The sequence below is a fragment of the Amblyomma mixtum genome, chromosome 2 (assembly GCF_055824585.1).
Source record: "Amblyomma mixtum isolate Tamu chromosome 2, ASM5582458v1, whole genome shotgun sequence".
Lineage (NCBI taxonomy): Eukaryota > Metazoa > Arthropoda > Arachnida > Ixodida > Ixodidae > Amblyomma > Amblyomma mixtum.
Window position 1 is genome coordinate 42,488,337 of NC_143013.1, and position 19,588 is coordinate 42,507,924.

Below are 19,588 nucleotides of genomic sequence, written 5' to 3' on the forward strand. Positions count from 1 at the left end.
ACGCTCGGGAACGTTGATGCTGACAAATCACCGTGATCCTTACGGTCAGGATGATCCGCACGTGCGATCTCTTTAGCAGGCTGACGGGGATTGCGCGAGGCTGGTCGCCTGCTGGGCGCACGCGACAATTAAAGCGCACTTTGGTGCACGTGCGCCCTCGTAATCGACGTGCCTGCATCGGGGATGCGCAATCGTCGCCCACTGGTAATCGACGTGCGACGTGGCGGAGCTTCTCACGCATTCCTGCGGTTGACCTCCCCCTTCCACCTCGATTCCGTGACTCCTTACCCTGCTGCAGCTTCCTCGCCAGTGTTGCGATAATTACTCTGGCGTACACCCGCAACTGCACGGCCCGAGGCGGAGGAATCGCTGCTACGAACGAGCGTAGCGGTTATTCAATTCCCTCGCCTCGGGTGAAGGTTTGCTTTGGCCGTGGAGTTCGAAATCTCGGACGTGGAAGAAGAGGCGTTCTTTGCTAGAGGCGTGCGCAAGCGTGAATCGTGGTCGACGTTTGCCGTGATCGAAGAGTATTCTCTGAAAAGTGCACTTAAATTCTTGCTAGTGTCCTGAAAATTATGTAATTTGAAATTTTTGCGAGTAAAGTACAGTCATTCAGGTTCCCCAATGTGCTCAAGTGGTATCGATTTTTCAGGTTAAAACGGATAGCACTTAATTTGCCCTTCAGTAGTGCTCATGTTGCGAAAGGTTGCCATTCAGTATCTAGACTGTGTTATGCTCAGCGTCTCACTGCCAGATTTATTTTTCCCCTTTATCGAAAGCCCTCGTCCATCACTAACATGTTGGACAATTTGAAATTAGAACCTCTGCTTGTGTGACGACCGATTATCAGACTAAAGTTTCATTATTTAAAGTATCCGCACAATTGGTTTTCTATGGGATAATTATGTTTTGTTTTTCAGAACCACTTAGGTGCACGTGGTTAAAGCATTCCATGACAATACGATGCTACTTTTCCATTACGAAAGTTTTTAAAAAATCGTTTTTTTTTTTTTCCAACTGACTGAGCAGTGGATTCCTGCTTTGTTGAAGACCGAAATTTGAATAAATCTGAAGGCTTGTTATAGATGCATAGTAATGCTCTCCTGCTTGATCAGCGCTATCTCCCCGCAGTATTTGAAAATAAATAAATGTGGAGAAATAGCCCTTCTTTTCGGTGCATCCCAATGATTATGCACCGCGAACACTTGGCAATACGACCTGATAGGTTATGAACTTGACGGCGCAGAAAGACGTAGACCTCACATCCTTAAGCAACTTCATGGCCCGGAAATGCTATACGCCCTGTACCTAATGGTATGAACGGTTCAGGATGCATGCTGTGTCGAATTTCGCGTTAGCCTTTAAGCAAACAAGGGAAGGGGATGAGGGGCTCGTTATAAATATGACAGAAGCCAACAGCCACAGAAACCAAGGGGCACAGAGGATTTTTTTTAAAGTTATTTGTTTTGTGGTGTTGATCAATTTAGGATATTACTGAATATGTTATCGTTTAAACATAACTGATTAGAAAAGCAGAAGAAAAAACAACCACCTGCCGCCGGTGGGATCCGAACCCACGACCTCCTAATTACGCGTCCGGTGCTCTACCTCTGAGCTACGGCGACGGCTGTCAATTCTTCTGCTTTCGGGGGTATTTATGTTTACAAGTAACCTAACCTTGAGAGTGTTCATCAGCGCCACCCACGTTCATAAGCGGCGGACGTAGAACGTCCTGAGTTACCGCAGGTGTGACGTAGAACGTCATCGAACGGTGAGGATGGAAGCTGCGTGAGAGCCCTCTTATGCTTCCTAAGGCGTCAAGGCTGCCAGAATCGAGGCCCTCGCTAAGCAATTAAGCAAACAAGGGAAGGGGATGAGGGGCTCGTTATAAATATGACAGAAGCCAACAGCCACAGAAACCAAGGGGCACAGGGGATTTTTTTTAAGTTATTTATTTTGTGGTGTTGATCAATTTAGAATATTACTGAATATGTTGTCGTTTAAAGATAACTGATTAGAAAAGCAGAAGAAAAAACAACCACCTGCCGCCGGTGGGATCCGAACCCACGACCTCCGAATCGCGTCTCGCACGGGCCGTTGAGGCTGAGACTAGCGCGTGAAATCACTAGTGATTAAAGCAACATGTGTCCCCTTTGACAAAAGTAACCGAGCAACAGGTTTTTGCTTCTCAACCGCATAACGGAGCCTTCAAGGCACCCCTAAAGGCCGCCGCGGTGGCTCAGTGGTTATGGTGCTCGGCTGCTGACCCGAAAGACGCGGGTTCAATCCCGGCCGCGGCGGCTAGAATTTCTTTGGAGGAGAAATTCTAGAGGCCCGTGTACTGTGCGATGTCAGTGCACGTTAAAGAACCCCAGGTGGTCGAAATTTCCGGAGCCCTTCACTACGGCGTCTCTCATAGCCTGAGTCGCTTTGGGACATTAAACCCCATAAACCAATCAAACCAACCAGCACCCCTAAAGACCGAAAGGTGTGAGAACATGAGGGCAAGGGCTCATCATACTTTACACAGAATCAGGGCTTAAGGGCTGCCATGAGTGCTTCGCTAATCGGCTAAGAAACGAACCACCTGTGCCGGGTTACTTTTGGCAAAGCCTGTACGTGTGGATTTTGTTTACAGCTACATTTTGCCCAACAGGAACTGAAGAAGTTTACTATAACTCGAACTCGTACCAGGCATCACGTTCGTTTGAAACCTCCAGCCTTCGGATAGAGTGGGGCCTCCTGAGTTGCTTCTCAGAGGTATCCCAAGAAAGTAGGTTACATTACAATAAACATTTCACTGTGGCATCTCTTTTAGTTCGCCTGGTGGTTACATTGGTTTCAGTCGAGTGTTTTTGAGAGATGGCTCTATGTCAGCCACACCATCTTCGGTCGACCACGTAAGGCGCCGCTGTCGTGAGCGGCTCGTAGGTGCTCATGAGCGCGTCCTTAACCTGCGATCGCCCTCTTTTCTTAGATGGCAAGCACCGTTTGTGTTATGCAGTCACACGGCTGGAACCTAATGAAAGCCAAATAGCGATGCATTAAATTCGTGACGCGAGAGGGCCAGCCGTACTACTGCTTTTTTTGCTTTGCTTCCTCCTTTCTATGTACACAGCCCATGCAAGCGGTTCCTCCGGCCGTACCGTTCATCAGCGGAACGCAATTAATGGAACACCCTTGGAGCAAACGTGCGATCCACTGTAACGCACGAGCTGTGCTTGAATTCATCTGCCTCGAGGGCCAAGAGAGCAGCGCCTTGGTTGCCTTCGCATCCAATTCCAAAAGGGTTATTTACACCTTCTGCCATGAGCCGAGGAAACGGGCCGTATTTTACGGTCCTGCAAGCGCAAGAGTGCTCGCCCTCTATTCCTTGTTTCTTTTTATTTATGTTACTTAATCGCTGGCATCATTTACGATAATCTCACAGATCACAGGCGGCAGAATGGAATCATTTCTTTCTTTTCTCTTTTTGGCAAGAACGAAACTAACGGAAGTCGAGTGCCTGCTGAGTACCTTGTGCAGCGCCCCAGGCGCTGACAGATGCTTTGAATTTTGGATAGCGTGCTCATTTATTAGCGCTCACTGTTTCCTGACGTTAGATTGCTTTCCTTTAGATGCAATAGCGGAGGTGAAGGACATAGTCGAACCCGTGCTCTCCTGATAGCTTCTTTTTTCCCATCTTTCAGTGGGACATGGGAAAAAAACAGGTTTTTGCGGACCTTACCGCTGTTCTTTCTTTTCTCCGAGAAACCGCGAGGAGAAGAAAAGTATAGCCACGAGCGGGATTCGAACTCTCGGCGGCTCGAACAGATCGATATCGCTTGCCGCTGCTGTATACCGTAGCTAATCGCCTCACTTTTTAAACTGCCTGCCTCTCGCAGTGTTTTGGATATCATCGACATCATAAACTTCCATACGCTTCCAAACGCCAGAGCACGCGGGAAGTCCCCCCCCCCCCCCCCCTTCCCCCACCTAAGAAAAAAAGGCGCAAGGAAGCGCAATTTGACGAACATGGAGCCAGGCTCACGAAACGGCGGGAGATTTGTACGACCGCAGCAGGGTAACAAAGAACATGCATTGTCACTGGCGTGAATTCATTCAGTTCGTCAACGCAAGGCGCTCACTAAATAAGTGCCCACATGCTAACGCACTGCCGGATCGCGCATCAGTCGCATTGATACCCCATGATTTTTTTTCTTCCAGACCACGTGAACCTAGCCAGTGCCACGTTGGCCGTTACGCACAGCATTTCTGCAAAGCTTTTAGTAGACACTCTTAACTTTGGCGCACACATCGATTACTGCGTTGCGTACGCTGTAAATAGCGCAAACACGACACTTTTATTTGGCCACGCCGCCATCAAAACACGTCATCAAAACTTGCAGTGTTCTCAGTAGCCTAGAAACCAAGGTCACTAACGAAGTAGTACACACCAAGAAGAGAAGAGTGTGGCCAAGGGCGGCAGGGTGTACTGGAGAGCAGATTTGGCAGAATTAGGGGGACGCGGGGAGCGCAGGACAGAGGAAGTCAATGGAGGTGACATTTGTCCTGCAATGGACGTAAGATGGCTTATGGTGATGACGACGATAATGATTGCCATGCTGACATTTATATTCCGGTCTCAGCACATGGAGGTAAGAAAAATTAGTGGAGACGCCGTGACGTCATTGCTCGTAAAGCCGCCCCAGGGCCGGAAGATGCGGTCGCGCCAGATACATGAGGTAGTTCCCTCCTCTCCCGTGGATCTCCTTTGCTCGCGGCAGCAACGGTCCGCATGCTCTGGCCGCCACGCTGCCCCTTAGCAACAATGACGTCGTTGGTACCTGCCCCATAAGTGGGTTCAGGAATCACACGTGACTTCCGGGGAGCTTTCCGGAATGCTTCTTAGATACATTGGGCCCTTTCCTATATAAGCTTCCTTCATTGTTATATTAAAGAACTCTCCACACTCTGCAAACATGTAGCAGTATCATGGAAACAGCGTTGCCACATTGTATACGTAAACTGGCGCTTCTCGTTTTCAGGGTGCACCAGGTTCTTTCGTGCGAAAAACCTCCTTAGCGAACATTGTACGAATAAAAGCTGACTTGAGAGTCGGTACAAAACACCGACACCAATAACCCCGTCATTCAGTAACGCCTGTAGTTTGGTTAATTGGTACAGTGTCGGATTTCATGAACGTACGTAGAGCGCGACAGAGATGACGCGAGAAATAAGACAGAGAAGAGCTTTTGTGAGTCGATTGTTTTGGTGGCTCACACACACAATGATATCTGGCCTCGCGTGCGGCAAAACAGCAAGCACGTTTGGTTGGGAAGGTGAAAAATAAGCAGTTAATTATCATCATCAGCAAACTTCTTTAACTGCAGCACAGAGGCCTCTCCCATATCCCTCTTATTATACACTGTCTTGCGCCAGCTGCGGCTATCTTATCCCCTCAGACTTGCGCCAGCTGCGGCCATCTTATCCCCTCAGACTTCATAACCTCATCAACCCATCTTACACTGCCGCCATAAGATACTGATGCCTTCACTTGGGATCTATTCCATTACCCTCCTCTTCACTTTACGTGCCCTCCCTATATTCATTTCATCTTCTTGACTTCAGCTATCCAATATCTTTAACTCATATTTTCTTTCTGACCCACTCTGCTCTCTTCTTGTCTCTTAGCGTCGCACCAATCATCATCCTTTCCATAACTCACTTTGCTGCCCGAAATTTGAGTTCGACCCTTTTCGTTAGCCTCCACGCTAACACCCCGTAGGTTACCACTGACAAGATGCAACTATTATACATTATACTGTTCTCGTGAGGGACACTGGTAAGCTACTGTTCATGACCTGAGAGCCCTAAGTAAATAGTCTCCACCCCATTCTTATTCCCCTGGCTATTTCACTCCTGTATTCCGGGTTGTGGTCACCACCTGCCCTAAGTAGACGTATTCCCTTATTTTCATCCCGGAAAGTTGCCGGGCCAGTTGGTATATGATTTCAACGAAAACAGCTCTCCAAAGACAGGACCGAGAATAAGAGACACGCACACCATTTACTGATGTGCTGTCTATTGTCAGCTGTTGTTCCCTTCCCAGAGTGCTGAACATAAGTTTTCTTCTTATTAATTTCTTCGACCCATCGCCTGCTTTGCTTGTCTCTAGGTTATCAATCACGCCCTGCAGTTCGCCTCCTAAGCTACTTAGCAGGACAATGTCATCAGGAAATCATAGATAACCGAATCATTCGCCATTTCTTTATAGCTACAACATTTCGCAACCAATTCCTCTCAATACCACCTGTAAACACGTGATGAATAGTACTGGAGGGATTGTGCCTCCCTTGGTGACACCCTTCCTGGTTGTGATTTTGCCCCTTGTGTACAGCCTTGCGTGCTCCATATGGAGTACTATAGGGGCTATAGTCCCTATTGAGGGTCATGTTTATTATTCAGTCCCCATAGACATTTTCTGGCCCGTTTACATATCCTCTTCCGCACCCTGGTTAGCGTCTTTCAAAGCATCCGGTACGCTTGAGGCCCTGAGACATTCGTACACGGGGTGGCAAATTTTTCTTATACAATGTCTCCACCGTCCTTCAATATACCTGTAGTTATACTCTATCCTTTCCTATCGCTTTTTTCTGCTGCATTACTTGTAAGGCTTTCTTCCTATTTCGTTACCAGCAGGATGTCCAGTTTTAAGGCGAGAGCCTTTGATGGCTCATGCTCGCGGTGTCCGCCTGTAAGATGGAATCGTGCCAACTGTGGCCTCTCCTTCCACGCAGCGGCGCAACTGCCTCCCCCCCTTAGCAACCGGCTCGCCGGTGGGAGGCGCTGCTGTGCACAGCAACCGTGACGTCACGCAGCAGTTGTAGAGCGAGCGCGCGCGCGTCGGCGGTGGCAGCTGCAGCACCGCTCCTTCGCCAGACGTCTCGTTGCAGTCGAGTGAGTGAGACGCATGGCTCCGAAGCGGCGCAGTGAATCCGCGCCTAGCGGTTCGGGGAAGCGGCAGTGGGCTGACCACAAGGCATTCGCGAAGCATACTTTAGAATTTCCAAAGTGTCTTAGGCAATTTTTTAGGCATCATTGCCTCTTTCATAAGTGTCATCATTATTTCAGCCACTATAGAGATCTTTGTAGAATTCCTCGGCTACTTCAACTAAGTGTACACAGCTGATTTTGCCCTTGTGTTATTTCCTCTTGGCCGCTTTTAAGCTACCTCCACTCTTTAGTTCTTACTCAATTCTTTCCACATTATACTTCCTCGTGCAAGAAATGAACAGCAAATTAAATCTGTCCAGAAAGCCATACGCGCTGATGTACACGCTTAATGACGTGATGCTGACGAACCGGAACCTTTTTTTCTGGATGTGCAACGCTTCTTTCAATCCACGCGCTACGACGTCACTGATGTTCCAAAGTACTTATACCTCTGTTACAAAGGGGCATAGTGCACGTATAGGTCTTTCAGCAGACTGCAAACTTTCTATCCAGTGTGTTCAAAATTAGACAGCTTCCTTACCGCCCAATATACACTTTCCCACAAAGAATTTAGAATATGTACGCTTACCTGCCAGAAAGATCATATTTGAGTTCTCATTTGCTTAACAAATGTGTTCGCAGCCCAACTATTTACCCACAACAAGAATGTTAACCTCCGTATTTTATCGGTTTCCTCAAGTGCGACTGACGGCAGTCATCCATGCAGTTTCATATATAAAATCCCCTCCATCTGACGGTGGAGGGAGACAGCATAAGACATAATATGATATATGATGTAGAAATAAAGACCATAAGACTGCTGCACAGTCGGTTACAAAATTGTCTGGACCGCACGGTCGCGCGTGCTCCGTAAGCGAAGCCGATAGTTCTATTAGCCGCCCGCTGGAAGACGCAGTTGTGGAGCTAGAAGAACAGGAGTTTGACTTTAGACTCCACCATGTGGTCTCCAGCCGGCAGCTAATAACAGAGCTATCACTTCGTTCACGGCGCACGCGGTCCAGAGACTTTTGTCCCCGACTGTACTTACCAGCTACAATGAATATCCAAATTATGATTCCAGATGCCAACCACTTACGTGGGGTCCACTTGACGCAATGCGAGCATGGGGCCATGGGCACACAGTCACGAATATACATTTAAAGCGGACATCACTCACTGTCTACTGAGTGAAACAATCTTCGTCTTTCTTGAGATCTGAAATTATGCAAATGATACGATGAGGAACTTCAACCCATCTCGTTGATGTGGACCTTGGCAGATATGCGACTTCCCTATCCGAAGGCGAGAATGACGCAATAGCCAATAAGAATTCGCCTATCTCCGCTGCCCCCAACCAGCAACATGATTTACGTCCTTACGGTTCCTTATTGTCTTCTTTGTAGATTTCCGGATTAAGAAAGCGATGAAGGTTGTATTGCATCCAGTTGATAGCGAACGATATCAAAAGCGGTTTCTGCGTTAAGTTAGAGTCTTCATATAGGTTCTTCTTAGTAACCTCGCATAAGACGAACCTCGCATAAAACGAACCTCGCATAAGGAGACATAATTTTTCAGACACGAACATCTACCTGTTAGTGCACTTCGGAGAATATTGCCTTAAATTCGTCTCCTGCTGTGGATCTTTGTCACGAACCTAAAAATTCTCCGGCTGTACAGTGGCAGTCTTGGGATACTTGAGCCACTGACCCTATAGACCTTTCCACAAATTCCGCCGCGCCACCAAGCGGCCGCGCAAAGCACTCTGGGAAAACGGAGCGCCGCGGCGCCGCGCTCGCGTCTTTTCATTCCGTCTCTCCGACTGCGCCTGATCACCGGAAAGCCTACCTCTGCCATCTCGTCGCCATCGCTGTTTCTTATACCTGTGCTACACGGGAACGTTCGAATGACATCTGAGTCGAATGACATTCGAAAACTGGAATGACATTCGGACTCGACGGACGCGCGCGGTGCTACACGAAACCTTCCAAGCGCATTCGAAAGCCTCAGCTCGTTTTCAGTGTACAACGATGACGACGGCGGTGGTCACACTGCTCCGACAACGACACTATCACGGTCAACAGCAGCATGTGATTATAGTGAAATATCTAGTTTACTATAATATGATTGCAGTGGGACACGTTTTTCAGGCCAACGACACCGACGAATCCGATCGGCGGACGGTCAGCCTTGTCGGCGGCTGAGCGAAAACACGGTGATGAGGCGGCGGTGCAAATATGTTCGCGCTTCTAAATGAGCGAAACGAACGCCCATATTTCACATGTGCACACCTGAACAGTCACCAGCGATAAGCGCTTGCCAAATTAATCTCAGTCGACGACGACTCCCTTCCCTTCCGCGACGACTAGGCCTAGCGGGTCCGTGGGATATGATCTGTGATTGCGGCGGTTGTGATGAGCGAATCACTAGCTTTAGCGAATGAAAATGGTCACCGAGTGTAGTTTTGGCAATAGTGACCTGAAATTAAATATTGCTTAGATCGCTGGGCACGCATATGATGAACGTGAAACGCCGGTGTGACCCAGACTGCCGAGCCGTGCTTTACGGCCAGCAGCAGTCGTCGCCGTCGCTAGCTTGTGGATGACAAATTAGGCCGTTTCAGTTAAAGCGAACGGTCGCCAAACATACTTCTGGATAAAGTAGTTTAAAATAAAGTACTGGTCACGTCGGAGGAAGCCGGGACAAAAAACGAGAAGCGCCGGTCCTGCGCGATGTCAACAGCCCGCGGTTGTTAAGTGTTTCTCAGGCGTGCGATCGCACCATCGCTTCCCACACATTATCGCACTGCGTAAACAAGCACGGCTACAGCCGGTAAAAAAGAAAACAGGTTGATTAATAGAACTAAAGCGCCGATTGCGTTTTATGTCATAAAAACGAGTACTAACTGTTCGTACGCAGCGATGTAAACAACAGTATGAGTGCAGTTGTCCTCATCGGCGCACTCCTGGGGAAATTTCATGCTGACGCGGTAAATGTTCACTGCTGTAATATATAATCTTCAAGCACTCCCTTAGACAGAACACGGGCTATTTGCTAAACATGACACAGTTGGTTGACACAGTAAGCGTGACACAGTCGGATGTTGCGTTCCGCGGCCACGGATAACCAGCCGAGCACCAGCAGACGCAGAACGGCGTTCTCCCAATGCATGTATACACAGAGCCCTCGCCGCTCATGTGCCCATGGTGGTGGTGAATAACTTTATTCATAAAAGCCCCCCCCCCCCCCCCCCCGAAAAAAAAAAACGAAAATTATGCAGCAGCATTGCGGGCGGCCTTCAGGCTGCCGGTTGTGGCGTCCTGGCCGTACCTAGTCGCGACGCCCTCTGCCCCGGTCACCAGCCGAAGTTGGAGATTCACATGTTCCCATTGCTCTGCGTAATCACAGCAGGCGTCCGTTCCGCATACACTCGGTGTGGAAAGATCGTGGAGAGACGATCCATGTATCCCTTGCGCCCGCTAGTGTTGAAATGCGTACCATATATTTTGTGGTGTTTCGAAGGCTTCCACAGGGTAAATCGCCCTTGCAAACCTTGCCGATTTATCCTGCGCACCCATTCTAGCTTCAGCTTCTTGTCCTTGGGGAGTACGTGGTATGAAATGTTGATGTCCTTTCTCGTGTTGTTACTACAGCCGGGCACGCAGCACCTTTGACCGCCACCGCGATTCTAATCTGCAGACATGTCGAATGTCTAAAAAAATCCCCACATAATTGCAGAAAGACTAAGAGATAACCACCACAGCAGTGCGCTGCAACATTTACAACGCGCACGAGAAGACGCACAACGCCTGAACACGGCGGCACAACACAGCAACATGCTTGACAGCAGACGACGCGGGCGGCGACCGCTCCTTTCTCCCATCATGCTTTGCGCGGATCCGCTAGGGGATGGCGCGGCGCTGCAATTTGTGGAAAGGTCTATTGGTACCTCGGCTTCGTGTACTCTGTCTTCGCTGCGCGAGGGTTTTATTGTTATAAAACTCCACACATTCCAGCGTTATCCGAGGTAAGAGGGAGCTACTGTCAACGATGGGTTCCGTTACTGCTGAGTATTGTCGACACCACGTTAACCAATGCTTGCGTGTCCGGAACCAAGAATCGATTCTTATTGTTATGAACGAAAAGCGCACTAATTCATGCGGTCCCAAGCGACATCGACGCAAGGAAAAAAAAAACACCTAGCATTGCTTTCGACCAGCTCCGCTCCGCGCCTCAGGGAACACAATCAACGCTCACTGTAGTACACGCCAGTGGAGATTGTTCTACCTTCAGCGCCATCTACACTTCCACCACAGAACTGTCGCGTTCTTGGGATGAATATAGGAAGAATTGCTTCAACCCACGTTTTCAAGGCACCAATGATGATAGTAGGTAGTGCAAGCCGTGATACCAGTAGAGTACGTGACTCCAATTTACACTTTTGAGGAGTGTACTCCCGAGATTAATGCAAGTAAGCACGAACACCACTTTAAATGAGTTTATTACGTACATTCAGCGACTAGCACAGCGACACACAATGCGCGCCACCTGGTTTGTGCGGCGCCAAGTGCATCTTACGCACTTCTTGGCGCGTGCGCGTGGTGGGTCTCCGTTGTTGGCGGTACAGGAGTGGAATTTTCGCGGCATGTTTTAAAAACCTGAAGAGAGTATTCCGCGTCATGTTGCAAATATAGCGGCTCGACAGTTTGTCATCCCCTGTATTGATGTAAACGTTTGCCCGAATGGAAATACAAAGATTATTTTGAGCGGGAATGACAGCCGTCACTAGAGAAGTTCTCAAGGGGTTATTGTACCTTCTATGGCAAACCGTTATCTCTCCATGCTTCCAGTATGCTTCATACAATGACAACATTTAAATCAAGCTGTCCTGATTAAGGAATGAGAAGAAATGTCCTGAGTATAGATGAAAAACATTTTCCGGCTCTTGCCCTACCTACCGCAGGTTGTTAAATAATCCGCCTTTGTGCAACTCCATTTGAATCTTTCCGGCCGCGATGTTTATATTCATTCATTTATTCACGCACACTAAAAGCCCTAGGCGGGCAGCAGTACATAGCGTAAGCTAGAACAAAATAGAGTCTTGCAAATTTTTACACGCCCGATCTGTACATAGACAATTCACGTCAGCCAATAACCATTGTACATGTAAAAAATAAAATGCCTTGAAAACAAATATACTATCATAACGGAAAGAAACTGCTCCGCAATCAGCATCTTACGTGAAAAAGCACTTCAAGAATAAACATTGCATCACAACGACAAAACAGTTGTTAATATGGCGAAGTTACAAGGGCGTTAAGAAATGATGAGTGGCCGGCGATCGTAGCTACCTCTCTGGGTAAGCTGTTCTGATGTGGAATGGCAAAGAGTGGTGAATATTTAAACTTGGTGCGTGCAAAGATAGGTTAATCATGAAAGTATGACCCAAATGGGATGATACATGCTATGCCGAACTAGAAAAAGTTACGCGGGAGGAAGAGGAACCATTTTATAGTTTATGCATAGAAAACAGGTGCCCATTCTGTCGTCTGGTATGAAGGGGTAATAAATTTAAACGGTGTTTAATGCTTGTGACGCTAGACAGGTATGAGTAGCCGCGTGCAATGAATCTAACTCCTCTGTAGCGGAGGGCTCCGGAAATTTCGACCCCCTGGGGTTCTTCAACGTACACTCACATTGCACAGTACACGGGCCTCTAGAATTTCTCATCCAAAGAAATTCAACCGCCGCGGCCGAGATCGAACACGTTTCTTTCGGGTCAGCAGCCGAGCACCATAACCACTGAGCCACCGCGGCGGCAAACAACAACTTATAAGCTTTATGGTTTCTCTATTCTGGCGCATTTTGTCACTGGCATCCACAGATAAAGAGATGGGCGATGAAATACGGCGACCGCCGTCCACTGAAAAACTCCAATGTTGCGAATGGCAGGGTCCCCCTTTTCCATGGATGGGCGAGCGATGGGGCAAGGGTTCGTCGAGCGCACGTGCGACACGTCTTTACCGAAATGAAGGCAGTTGAAGTCAGCAAGAACGTTTCCTGCAAGCAAAGCCCTGTTCGCAGCTGGTACGCATGCTCGTTTCGTAAAAATTGTGCTTCAGAGTCTTCTCGGTACTTGGTCGAAGATCTGCCAATATCGCGTTTTCCCCGTCTGAGTTCACCAACATCTCATGCGCGCAACATGTCCTTCATGATGCCTACAAGAAAGCACGCTAGTCATTGCGCGCACTGGCGCAGGCGTGCCTTCTTCTGAACAGCTCCTTTCATGCTAGCTGTGTTATACTGAACGACAAAGCTGGTTGGTTGGTTTATGGGGTTTAACGTCCCAAAGCGACTAAGGCTATGAGAGACGCCGTAGTGGAGTGCTCCGGAAATTTCGACCACCTGGGGTTCTTTAACGTGCACTGACATCGCACAGTACACGGGCCTCTATAATTTATCCAGAGAAATTCAGCCACCACGGCCGGGATCGAACCTACCGTTATTAATCCCTCCTTGATTTTTCTTCCATGTGGAAAGAAATGAAAGCAGATGGATAGGCGGTTGCAGGTGAAAACCGTGGCCTGAGTTTAAAGCGCAGCTCTTAGGCGCCCGTTTCTGCGTTTCGCGGCGTCGTCGTCGCCGTTGTCCGTTTTAACCAGCAGTGGACACCCTTTAGTGAGTGAGTGAAAAACCTTTATTGTCCAACTGAATGAGACTACCTCATCCAGACCTCCCCTGTCCTATACCCTCAGTTGAGGGAGGAAAGCTGCGAAAGCAATGGAGCGGGAGCTTGGAAAGGAGAAATTAAAAGCGCAGCCTGCTCCCTTCCTTAGCAACCGGCTCACCTGTGGGGGGCGCAGCTGTGGATAGCAACCGTGACGTCACACAATAGTTGAACGAGCATGCGCGCGGCGGCGGTGGCAGCTACAACGCCGCTCCTTCGCCAGATGTCTCGTTGCAGTCGAGTGAGTGACACGCATGGCTCCGAAGCGGCCCAGTGGTTCCGCGCCAAGCGGTTTGGAGAAGCGGCAGTGGGTTGACCACAAGGATTTCGCCAAACACGCTTTAGAATATCCAAAGTGTCTTCGGTATTTTTTTCTACATGGTGATGTCGTCCGCATACATGCAGAAGTTCAAGCCAGCTATCCCCTCCAGCCTCTTCGGTAGCCGTATCATGGCCTCGTTGAAGAGGAGAGGGGAAAGTACCGAACCCTGCCGGGTGCCTATGCTGCCCAAATTTATGTCCTAAGACTGACTTTCACCAAAGTGGATGCGCGCTATCCTGCCCGAAAGGAAATTGGCAATGCAGTAGTATGTGCGTTCCCCGATGTTTAAAAGAGCCAGGTTTTCTAGCATCGCCTCGTGTTTTACATTATCGAAAGCTTTATTACATCACCATGTAGATGACCCGTGGACACGACGCGCACATCGAACGTACACTACAAAAGGCCATAAATGAGGTCGAAAACTATGTCAGCCGTAGGGGCTTGCAATGCTCGCCGCAGAAGTCTGAAACTTCTTTTTTATCAACCTCTGCATCAAAGACAAATTAGAACCATCCCTAACATCAGATTAGAAACGCAAGGGCGGAGATTCCTCATGTTGAAAAAATCAGAATTTTAGGCATGATTATAGAAAGCAACGGGTATAACGGTGATGCAATAACTATGATGGAAAACTGCGCGCAACAAACGATGCGACTCATACAGCGGATTGCCAACGTGAGACACGGCATGAAAAAACAGAATCTCCTACGGCTGGTACAGGCGTTCGTAGTTAGCCGTATCCCGTATGCTGCCCCCTTCCTTGATCTTAAAGTTTCAGAAAAGGAAAAGATAAATGGAATTATCAGGCGGTGCACACAACAGGCTCCACTATTGCCCATCCGTACATCCACTCATCGCCTCCTAGATCTAGGCATGCATAATACTCTGGAAGAAATTACGGAAGCAGTGAGAACGTCCCAAATCGAACGCTTAGCCGGGACCACAACCGGCAGGGCCATTCTAAAAAAACTCCCTCTGAGACGAGATAACAGAACAACCGCCAAAGCTGACATGCTCGGAGAAATCGGCACACGATAGTTGTACCCCCATTACCCAGGAATATGCATCCTATTCATCATTCAGTGCGCCGGGCCAAACGGGCAGAGGCGCTAGAGAAACGCTTCTGCTCCTACAAAGACGAGGACGTGGTCTACGTGGCTGCCGCTGGGTATGGTCAGAACACGATCCCGACACCCTTCTAGACACACTTAAAACCATGTACACATCTGCAGGCGGCCCCATACCTCTACCGCACTACACAGGACAAGCAAATCCCACACTCGACACCGACATCACGGAGACGGAAGTCAGAGCGTCCCTCCTGATTCTCCGCGCCAACTCCGCACCTGGTGCAGACCAGATCACAAACTCGATGCTCCGTAATCTGGATGACCAATCGATCACCCACATTACGAAATACTTCAACCAGTGCTGGAGGGAGGGTAACCTCCCTCAGTCCTGGCGCCACACGAAGGTAATATTCATACCTAAACCCAACAAACAACTTACACTTCAAAACCTTCGCCCGATTTCGCTAACCTCATGCCTCGGGAAGCTCCTCGAGCATGTTGTGTTAGCGAGACTCACAAGTCACATGGCGGACAACAATCTTTACCCGCATACCATGGTGAGGAGCGCCGCAGAGCCCGTGCGAAGGCACTCCATCGAGCGTACGGCCCCGAGCCGGACGCCGTATGGGTGGACGCTGCCTGCACGGGTGATGAAGCGATAGTAGCTGTGGTGGACTCTTCATCCACCCACCTCACACTACCTCTCCCTCCAGGCACGTCCCCAGAGGCTGCAGAGGAAGCCGCCATTGCACTTGCTATCACTCGCACGGAAGCCCGGTATATTTTAAGTGACTCTAAAACTGCGATTTTAAATTTTGCTCGAGGTCAAGTTCATGTCCCTGTTTTTGGCATACTGGACTCGCCCGATGCACCCCCGCCCCGCCATGTGGAGCTGATATGGGTGCCTGCGCACTCCGGGAATCCCGGAAACGAGGCTGCCAACCTTTTAGCCCGAGGTTCTTTAAACCGGGTTCAGGTGGCCTCGGATCGGGGATTCACAAAGGAGCGCATGCACACATTCAGTGAGCTGATCCAGGCCTACAGAGCCTCACGCCAGCTCTACCCCCCGCCCCACCCCTCCCTAGATAACAAACACGCAACACTCTGGCGCAGACTACAGACACACACTCCCCCCTCAACCCTTAACCTAGCCCACTATCATCCATCCTTTCCCACTCCCGCATGTGCCCTATGCCCAGAACCCTTCGCTTCTTCCCTCCACATCCTTTCCCTCTGCCCGGCGGACCCTCCCCCGCGGGACCTAGAGAACCTCAAGACCTGGCAGGACTGGGAGACCCTGCTGCGCTCGGAGGACCCGGCCGTGCAGACCATCGCCGCCGGCCGTGCTGCCAGTGTTATGGACCTCAGGAACATAAACACTTGAGTGCAGTGGGGTCGTGCGGGGACCCTGGGGCGTGCCCCGAATTCCTGTGTAAATAAAGTTTTCTCTCTCTCTCTCTGACCCTCGCGGTAGTCAATAATAAACAACTCCTCAAAATAAGTGTCTCTATACCCTCGGGTAACCCAGAGACTGCAGAGGAAGCTGCCATATTAGCACTGGCTTGTGTATGCACAAAAGCGAGGTACATCATCAGTGACTCCAAAGTTTCCATACTAAATTTCAGCAGGGGCCAGGTCTCCCCTCGAACGAATACAATTCTAAGCCGTCATGTAATAGACCGAAAAATTATACTAGTCTGGACACCAGCACGTGCATCCCTGTCTGGTAATGAGACGGCCCACGAGTTCGCCCGAGGCATTTCCTTCCGGGCGGATCCGAGCGAGGTGGTCATTACAGCCAGGAATCGCATGGTGACATACAAAGAAATTACACATCACTATCGTTTGAAACGAGCTAGACTTCCTCCAGCGGATAGATCTTTGTCCAGATACCAAGCCATCAACTGGCGCCGGTTACAAACTTACACCTTTCCAAACCCGGCCCTCTGGAGTCTTATGAACCCAGGGCAATTTTCAGACAAATGCGCAAACTGCGAACTTAGGGCCACCTTGGACCACCTACTATGGGAATGTCCTCATGCCCCCCGGGAGGGACGAGGTATAAACACGAAAAACCAATGAGAGACCTTACTACTGAGCTTCGACCCGGCGACTCAGCTACAGCTCGTCCGACTGGCCGAAGCCGCCGCCGAGAGTCAAGCCCTTTCGGCCGTCGTCTAGGCGTGTAGCCGTCTGGCTACCCCCTGTCTGTTGGACATTAAAAGTTTTCCTATCCTATCCTATCCTATCCTATCCTATCCTATCCTATCCTATCCTATCCTATCCTATCCTATCCTATCCTATCCTATCCTATCGGTTTTTTTTAAGGAATGGAAATGCGAATTATGTCGCCCACAACTGCGAAACCAATAGAGCGGGGGCTTGGAAAGCAGAGGGTAAAATTTGTAAATTGGTTTTTGAGGAAATAAAATGCCCTGTATCTGCCTCGCACATCTCGGTGGACACCTGAACCAGAGGACAGGCGCATAACTGCCGTCATGGAACACAGTGGACACCTCAATCGTGCTTTAAGCTACGTGGCGGTAGTGACAGATGTGCGCTTCATGCTTTGGCATTGACAACGTTGTGCCCAGGGTGGCAGGGTGGGTGGGAGCTTTAATGTAGATTTAAAGACAAGCGGGAATTTCTTACCACTTATGCGAGAGAACATCCCGTTCCTCTCGCTCGTAACGGCTCCCATAGCTGTGACAACCTCGCGAAATACCTGCGCAGACCTCGTCTTTGAGAACCAGGCATTGGTGCTGCAAGTCGAGCATATATCCATCTATTTCTCCGTCCACAGAGCTTCCTTCATGACAATCAAGAACTGTTAGTGGAGTGTTTCGTGAAGAAGGAATATGTGTGAAAAATAACAAGTTGTCTGTAATTGTACATAAATGTCTTGCTCTAATTTTTTGCCTCAGTCTATCGAAAAGCTGAAACAGCTGATGAGCTGCGTTGGAATCTCGCATTAGGAAGTAACGTAATTGTCGGAAATTTTGAAGCGAAAACTTCACTAGGCCAGTCAACACCGAGGATAGCGTGGGCCCGGGTCTGTTCATCAATAACAAACTTAGGCCGGACTCTACTATAGCGAAACTAAAGAGCATAGGTGAACAGGTAGGGTGCATGATCCGCCGTGTTTCCAACAAGCGGGGTGGTCTGCGGGGCAGGGACGCGCTACGGCTCGCCTATGCCTTCGTGACCAGCCGGATCCTCTACGCCGTGCCGTACCTACGCACCACCAAACACCAAGACGAGCGCATTGACGCCATCATCAGGAAGGCAACAAAGCGAGCACTGGACCTTCCGGTGGCTACCTCCAACGCCAAACTGAAGGCGTTGGGAGTGGTAAACTCCTATCAGGAGCTGCGGGAGGCCCACCTCGTGAACCAATATACGCGGCTATCGCAGACGGTGCCTGGGCGCCGCCTGCTAAACCGCTTACACATCCAACACACATGCATACCAGAGGGGACGGAGAACAACCCGTTGCTGTGGCGCCACATGCTCTTGGTCGCTCCGCTCCCGCGTAACATGGACATGGCTTCACATGAAGGCAGACGACAAGCGCGGGTTCGCACGCTTGAGAGGCAATATGGTTATAAAGAGGGCGTCTATTACGTGGACATCACAGGGCCGTCGCCCGCGGGATTCTTCACGGCTGCCGTAGTCCACCGGGGAATGAATGTCGATGGGCTATCTTTTCGGGCCCCAAATTCAACACGAGCGGAGGAAGTCGCAATAGCTCTCGCTGCCGCCGATCCAAAATCGAAAACGGTTATCACAGACTCTCGCCGGGCCTGTGAACATTATCTTGCAGGCGAAATATCACCTCTGGCCTCGCAAATTCTAAGACGCGCTCTCGCCGATCCAACTCGCACAAAAGTGATCTGGGCTCCTGGCCACCAGGGTCTACGAGGCAATGAGGCCGCTGATGCGGCCGCCCGAGCGCTCACACACCGGGCTCCTCATCCTAGCTCTCATGGCTCAGAAGCTCATAAACCGCTTCTGCGGTTCCGCGAAATCCTAATTTATTATTGCGACAGCCACCGTCTCTACCCGGCACCTGCCAAGGGGCTGAGTAAGGTGGAGGAGCGAACTCTGCGGCGCCTGCAGACAGGAACCCTTCTCTGTCCTGTAATAGCAAAACACTTCGATCCGAACACAAATGGGCGCTGCCCGCACTGTGGAGAGATCTGCGATATCTTTCACAAGGTGTGGGCATGTACTCAGAATCCTCACCTTCCCCCCTCCCCCACCCCCACCCGAGAGGCATGGTGGTGGTGGTGGTGAAAACATTTATTACGAATGAGCAGGAGGTATGTTTGGATCAGCCCGTAAGGGACCGATCCTTACAAACACTAGGTGGAGGTCCCTAGTATGGGACCCCAGTGGCGGTTGCCGCCGCCCGGGCGTGCCCGACTAAGGCTTGTTGGGCCTGTAAGTCGTGGCAGCCGAGCAGGGTCGCCTCCCAGTCCTCCCGGGTTGGGTTGG

At 49.8% G+C, this 19,588-nt stretch overlaps 1 pseudogene; it reads left to right on the plus strand.

The window, feature by feature from the left end:
- The first annotated feature begins 14,098 nt into the window (after positions 1 to 14,098).
- LOC149359134 (uncharacterized) lies at positions 14,099 to 17,272 on the plus strand (annotated as a pseudogene).
- Positions 17,273 to 19,588: the final 2,316 nt, after the last annotated feature.